At 38.3% G+C, this 8,037-nt stretch overlaps 1 long non-coding RNA gene across 2 annotated transcripts; it reads right to left on the minus strand.

Annotated features, from left to right (window-relative positions):
* Nucleotides 1–260: 260 nt before the first annotated feature.
* On the minus strand, nt 261–7,592 carry LOC142143613 (uncharacterized). 2 transcript variants are annotated; one of them, XR_012689552.1, is made up of 2 exons: nt 7,531–7,592; nt 261–2,030 (listed from the first exon to the last, which is right to left on the minus strand). It is a non-coding gene; the product is annotated as an uncharacterized LOC142143613 (long non-coding RNA). The 2 variants fall into 2 exon arrangements; XR_012689553.1 differs by lacking the exon at nt 7,531–7,592 and adding an exon at nt 5,735–5,879.
* Nucleotides 7,593–8,037: the final 445 nt, after the last annotated feature.

Genomic DNA, 8,037 nt, shown 5'->3' on the forward strand with positions numbered 1-8,037 from the left:
AGAAGCACAGCTGCAACAGGGAACAAAATGCAGAGATCAGTGTAATAAACATAATAGGATGACTTATTTAGGAAAAGATTGATCATTACAGCATGAAAATGGCATCTGGTTATACAATAAGTGATTGTGTTTTTATTTTAGAATTATAGGTGTCGGGGTACCAAGGCTTGGTGCCCTCATTATCGATCTCTGATAACCTGATTTCCTATGTGGTATTTTGCTGTTAACAGGAGAGTGAAGAATAAAACACAAACGAGGTGTTGCAGTTTCAAAATCAGCTCTGAGGGTCCATACAAACTGATCCTTTATTTATACATAGTGACCAGCATTAACTGGTTAACAACAAGGACATATAAGGAAATCTCTTTAGCTCAGCAAATATACATATAAGCCCACATCCTCTGTTCAGCATTACATGCTTTTCCTGCCAGTTGCTTGCTTCAGTCTGGCATCTTGCTGCTGTCTTGTTCCATAGGAAGAATCTGTTTTTTTCCTTCAAAGCGTAGTCCTATATATAGTTCTTTTTTTAAGGCATTTACCATATATTTGTACATCTTAATAACTATCAATTATTTTATACTCTCACAATCCCCTCTTTTATTACATTAAACAAATATACATGTGTTTCCTGACCCTTCCTATCATGTCATGATACAGGGCTACCTAATCTCAAGCTACATTTACCCCGACTTTGACCTAATGTCTCCATGAAGATAGAGAATTAATCATTCACAAGAGAAAGTATCCTTGCATCATTTATTCTTTCCCTAGCAGTATTTTACTGCAGTATACACATGTTATTTTTGCTTGATAGGGGTTCTTCCGTTTACATGAGGTACATACTTTTTGAGTTTGATTAAAATATGTTGGTACCGGAGTCATGGCCTGATTAACCATTTTCCTAAACTTACAGGACAAATAACAATTTCACACAATCAACAGGATCAAAACCATTACTAGATGAGTAACATTTTGGATACATCCTGAAAATGGGTTAGTCAAGTTATACATTTCTATAGTTTGTTTATCATGGGTTACTAAGCACACTATTTGTGGTGCTACTTCTATAAACATATCATTTCTCCTGTCATGGAGCTCCCAATTACAGACACTAGTTGGATGTTCTAGCTTACAAGGTTCATAAACTTGAGTGTTTTGAGAGCACACTATTCCATTGTCTGTATTTGAACACAATCCTAAGTTATGTGTGTTGTTATTATCATCTATATACTCCCCTCTTATCTGCGGGGTCCATAATTGTGTTCCACCGACCTGGGCATAGAGTGGGACAGGCAATATGAGGAATTTACACATTATCTCAGTCCTCAGTATACTGTATGTCTGAAAACTTCCTATGCACCAGTTTTCTGTACACTTCACACCCATTCCATCAGTTTGAATCCATAGCTGTGTAGCTACATTAAACATATTTCTATATACCAGTTCATTGTTAGTCATTAATTGAGTTTGAGCGTTACTCTCTTGTATTTTCTGATACAGTGTCTTAATTGAGCATTCAGTCCAGTTAAACATCAAGGAGATATTTACATCTATTCCTAAGGAATTGAAAAATGTTGCATTAAATATCTGTAAATATTCTTTGTCCCATAATATTAGTTTCTGCAAAGGCGTGAAAACTGTGGGCATCCACTGTGCCTGCATCTACCATCACACATTCTTCTTGATTACTTGATTTATTCCATATCATACCTGCACATTTGGTTAAGTCTACCTTCTTAACTTTATTTCCTGGCGTATACATCTGTATATACATTATCTGTACTGTTACTAGTGCTATGCACATTATTACACAAAAAGGATTCATGGTGCTTCAATTTTCACTGTCAGCTTTTTGCAGTGAGATGCGTGGACCCAGGTGTCTCATCCTCCTTAATTAACAGAAGTGGGAGTAGTCAAGACCACTTGATATGGACCATCAAATCTGGGTTCCAAAGTTTTCCTCATGTGCCTTTTTAGGTAGACCCAATCTCCTGGTTGCAAGGCATGTGTTCCTGTATCGTTATTTGGATCTGGAATGGAGGAGAAAACTTGAGAGTGCACATTAGTCATTATCTTTGTAAGCTGTATTAAATAATCAGTTAGATCTGCATGATTATGTTGCAATTGCTGAGGAAAATAACACCCTGTCTTCAGGGCTCCCCCAAACAATATTTCATAAGGGGACAACTTATGCTTCTTTCCTGGTGTTGTTCTAACTGAATATAGAGCTAAAGGTAGACAATCTACCCAGGTTTATCCTGTTTCTGCAATCATTTTCTGAATTTTTAACTTTAATGTGCCATTCAATCTTTTCACTTTTCCACTTGCCTGAGGCCTATACGGGGTATGAAAGACTTGCTGTATCCCCATATCCTTCATTATATTTTGCATTACTTTCCCTGTAAAAATGCGATCCTCGGTCTGATTCTATTGTTTCAGGTATTCCATACCTGCAAATTACCTCACTTATCAGTTTCTTGGCAGTGTTTTTAGCTGTTGCCTTAGCCACTGCCCAGGCCTCTAGTCAATTTGAGAATAGATCTGTGCACACAAGGACATGCTCATATGTTCCTACCCTAGGTAGCTGTATATAGTCAATCTGCAATCTCTGAAATGGGTACAATGGCTTTGGTGTGTTCTTCTGTGGTGTTTTCACTACCTGACCTGGATTGTATTTTCCGCATATCACACAGGCTGCTGCATATACCGTAGCAGCTGCATTGAATCCTGGTGCTACCCAATGTCGTAAGACAATATTGGTCATGGCTTCTTTAGAATTGTGGACCAGCCCATGTGCCAATTGAGTCATCATAGGGTATAGGCTTCTGGGCAGACAATACTTATTATCTATTCTCCAGAGCACTCCCTGACATGTAGCACCTTCCTTTTCCCATGCCTTTTTTTTTTTATTATTATTATTGAGGAGACTTGTTCCTGGAACTTTTGCAGTATGTCAAGGGTTACAGGCTCTACAGGGTTTTTACCCTGTATCACATGACAGACCTGCACCCTGGGCATAAGGGCTGCCTGTTTAGCAGCAGCATCTGCCTTGGCATTTCCCATAGCCTGCCTAGTCTTTTCTTTAGTGTGTGCCTGGACTTTCAATATAGCTACCTTCTTGGGTAGCTGCAGAGCTCTAAACAGAGCCCTTATCTGTTCTGCATGCTTGATAGGTTTTCCTGCTGACCCCACAAAATCCCTGCTCTTCCATATTGGCCCAAAATCATGGGCCATGCCATATGCATACCTGGAGTCTGTGTATATGTTAGCTGTTTGGTTTTCTGCCATTATACATGCCTCAGTGAGTGCATGCAACTCCGCCTCTTGTGCTGAGCAGAAAGGTGGGAGTGGTCGTTGTATCAAAGTCTCTTCCAGGGTGGTCACAGCATACCCTGTGTGTGGTGACCCTTCATAATAATACCTGGAACCGTCAACAAATAAGTTCCAATCTGCATTAGGTATAGGGACATCTGTCACATTTTCTAATTCCTTCATTTCTAGCTTCATTAGTTCAGCACAGTCATGTGACTCAGAAAAGGGAACATTTTTGTGTGTATTTTGTCTGGTACTGATACATTTCTCCCTTTCTGATTCATCAAGGGTGGGTAGGTCCCCACCCACCTCTCTCCCCTCTGTTGAACCTGCTTCAACTGGAAACAGTGTAGCAGGTTCAAAACTGTGCATCTTTTAATTGTTACATGTGCATGACTTAATAATGATACCTCATACTTAGTGAGCCTTGCTGTGTACAGATGCTTTGTTCTTGCTTGGTTTAGGATTTCTGTAACTGCATGTGGAACCTGTATAGTTAAGGGGTGGTCTAGTACTATATCTGCCACCTTATCTTTTAGCAAGGCTGTGGCTGCCACCGCCCTTATACAGGACGGGGCTCCTCTTATGATACTGTCTAGATGTAATGAATAGTAAGCCAGCGGTCTCTGTTTATGTGAGTGTACCTGTGAAAGGACCCCTTGGTGCATGTCCCTTAGATTCATTGCAGAACAAGGTAAATGGCTTATCATATTGTGGTAATCCTAACGCTGGTGCCTGCACAATGGCTTGTTTTAATGTTTCAAACGATGTTCGTTGTAATTCAGTTAAATATATCCTGGACCCTTTTACCTCACTAAGAGCATCATAGAGGGGTTGCATTAGGAGGGATGCTCCGGCAATCCATTCCCTGCAGTACCCTACCAAACCTAGGAATGCCCTTAATTCCTTGGTGTTCTGTGGTGGCTTTACTTGCTGGATTGCAGTTATCCTGTCCTGTGTGAGGTGTCTGGTACCTTGTGAGATGCAATGTCCTAAAAATATTACCTTACTCTGCGCTGCTTTTATTTTTGTGGGTGATACCTTGCAATTTTGCTGCCCTAAGAAGTTAATTAATGATGTAGTCTCTTCCTGACACCTGCCATTCATTTGGCAACATGGTAATAAGTTATCTACATATTAGAAGAGTGTCTTGTTTTTATTCAACAGCTGCCTCATTTATTTGACTCTGTGAAATAGCCTGTGTCACTGAATCTCCTGCATCCAACATATCGTTGTATGCGGGTGGGGCAGGAGGTTCTTTTGGTTTCAATTCACCTGGTCTAGGGGTCTGACATTAAATCACACACAAATGTTCACCTAACATTCTCTCAACTGAATATACTTTCAGCAGACATACATTTATCCATAGAGGCAACACCAAAAAAAATAAATAAAAATAAATCATTTGCACCTACAATAGGCTAAAACGACCTAGCTGGAATCCTAACATTGTACCACAAGTCAAATTACTAACAAAAATCCCTTCAAATCAATATCCAGAAATGTGGTAAAATTATACTAATACAAGTTTAAAAATGGAAAAGCAGAAAATATTATTCTTTCAGTAATCCACAAAACACTCTCTTTCTTGCTAAAAGAGGAAGAAAATAAATAAATAAATAAATATAACTGATATGTTACAGCATAGAGTTGTGGAACTACAAGTCCCAGCATTCAATTAGCTTCAGCTTCAATTAGTTTTGTTACCACTGCTGAGATGTTTCAATTACTCTTGAATTACCGAAGCACACGTGAAAAACCTTTTGTTCTATCAACCACATATATTGTCAAATAAATCCTTCTCTTTCACACTGAACACTGAACAAACTGGGGAGAGAATCTGCAACTTCATTCCCCCTCTGCTCATATCCCCCCTCCCTTTCTCAACACACTGAAGTCTTTTACACAGAATAGGAAGGGGAAGACATTCCATTCTCTGTCTCTCACTCACAGGTTGTAAGACAGAAACATAACAAAAACTAAAACAAAAATATGCACAATGTGTAATTTGTCTTTTCTTTTTCCTAATTCATTTTGCACAACCAATACAAAAAGTATTATATCTGGCGCAAAAGAGAATATATGAAAAATAAGACTGCAGCTAAAAATAGTCCAGTGCAATTCTCAAGTTCCAATAGCCAAAAATAGAATGACCCTCTGAATTTAAAAGGCTTTCTCGAATTTCTACCAGCACAAATACTGTTAACTCTAAATCCTTCAGTGGCTAATTTAAATATTATTGTACACCTTTCTTCAACAACAGACATATAAAGCATTATGTCAAAATATAACAAATACAAACAATGAATCTTATCAGAACCAGAAGGGTGAGTATTCTTGAACCTTCACATCAAACTGATGAATCTTAGAAGACACAGAAATAACAACGACCTTTTTAGAGCAGAATAAAACTTCTACCCACCGCGGTTTTGTCGTTCCTAGTTCTGCCTCTCCCCGACTCCTTCACAGTTTTTCAGGAAGATTTTCGAAGCTCACTGTGGCCTCTAAGTATGTTAAAGGCAATAGACCTTTTGCCACCAGTAAAATCCCTTCTAATTCAGATGTACGGTGCATACTGGAGAATTGATCTGAGACTCACACTGTTGTCTAGATTAATCAGTTCTGTTTTACTGAAACTGGTATACTAATATTTATACATAAAACCTGGCATACCCTCTTATGGTTACATACTATAATAATAAACAAAATCCTTTAAATTGTAGCTATGACCTGCAACCAATTGAACAAAGACATCTGTAAATCTTTCTCACTTAGAGCAGGACAGACAGCTTATCTTGCTTATCTTTACTGAAAGTGAGTTATATCCAAATTTTTAAAGCATAACCGCTCATCCTTTAAATCTGTTTATCTAATTGGAATTTCTTTACCTACGGAGGTCTGTAGTTAGTCATTTTTAACTAATTGACTTCTACATTATCTATGAAAGCTATATATTGCTTAATTAAAAATATCACAATTTCCTTTACAGGGGGTAGTTGTCCTGACGTCCCTTCTAATGGGTGACTATGTGGGTCTGATGGTGCACTTGGGGGTGGCTGAGTAGGAGGCAAGTTTACAGCTGTATGTCCCTGGATGTCTTCTAACATCTCTTCCTTTAACATTTGTTCTTGTTCTATTTTGTCTACATGCCCTTACCCATGCTGATACTTGGTGTTCTTTATTATTCCTAGTAATCTATATACTATATTCTTTCTGAAAATCTGGCAATCCCGCCTTCCTAAAGATGATATAGATTTCTCTAACAGCCACAATACCTTCTCTTTCCTTAACTAGATCCGCAGGAGTGTATGATGTCTGTACCATCATACCTTTACTGCCCTGGGCCCCCATTACTGCAGTTATGGGAATACCGGCCCCTAGTGTGCCTGAGAAGTGACTGTTATTCTAATTTTATACACCTTTGCAATTAAATCCTGTTATGTATTGCTTGATCAACTTGGGTACATACTTTACTGATATTTTATTAATTAATAGACATGTAGGTGGCCTTATCCTTCTAAAAAATGATATATTAGCCACCATCCCAATCCTATTTGGGTTTTTAGATAGTCTGGACAACCATGACTTCCAACTATTGCTGTATATATCGTTGGATTAAAAATTCCCTCCTTATGTTTACCATATGTTACTGAACAATCAGTGTCAGTTCCTATCACCGCTATCAATTTACTAGTTTGTATTGTCAATGCCTTTTGAATTATAACAACACATTTACAGTCTGGACAACTAAGATTATTTTCTGACATTTATACTCCCCACAGCATATCTCTGATTCCCTCAGCTCCCTTTGATGTTTTTATAAAACAATATATTAATACTAGTACAATTATTACTCAATCTTTTCAGGAGCGAAGGGTTCTTATAATGACCTCTCAAACCCAAGGACAATCATTTACACAAAACAAGGTGAGGTCTCAGCAACAAGTATAGAGGAATGCTTTTGATTATCAAGGTCAATCAATAAGTTATGTATTTGCATCCTTTTATATATATCCTGTATCGACACAAACACATACATTCACTTATCTATTTTTCACAAAAAAAACAAAACAAACAAATATATATCAGGAAAACAGGTTATTCAGTAATTTGTTCAAATACCCGTTATACCATCCCCTACTGAACCCCACCTTATATCTTACAGGAAGAGCAGATGGAGTAGTGAGTTGCAAATGCAAAAAAACTTCGACTGCTCACCGCACGGTTTTCTCTGCTGTTCCTGAAGATTTAGGAGGTCTCTGGTCAGTCCTGGGCTGGTATGTTGAGTATCCCGGACGAGCCCCCAGAAAATGACGGGGTACCAAGGCTTGGTGCCCTCATTATCGATCTCTGATAACCTGATTTCCTATGTGGTATTTTGCTGTTAACAGGAGAGTGAAGAATAAAACACAAACGAGGTGTTGCAGTTTCAAAATCAGCTCTGAGGGTCCATACAAACTGATCCTTTATTTATACATAGTGACCAGCATTAACTGGTTAACAACAAGGACATATAAGGAAATCTCTTTAGCTCAGCAAATATACATATAAGCCCACATCCTCTGTTCAGCATTACATGCTTTTCCTGCCAGTTGCTTGCTTCAGTCTGGCATCTTGCTGCTGTCTTGTTCCATAGGAAGAATCTGTTTTTTTCCTTCAAAGCGTAGTCCTATATATAGTTCTTTTTTTAAGGCATTTACCATATATTTGTACATCTTAATAACT

This window comes from Mixophyes fleayi, chromosome 3 (assembly GCF_038048845.1).
Source record: "Mixophyes fleayi isolate aMixFle1 chromosome 3, aMixFle1.hap1, whole genome shotgun sequence".
Lineage (NCBI taxonomy): Eukaryota > Metazoa > Chordata > Amphibia > Anura > Limnodynastidae > Mixophyes > Mixophyes fleayi.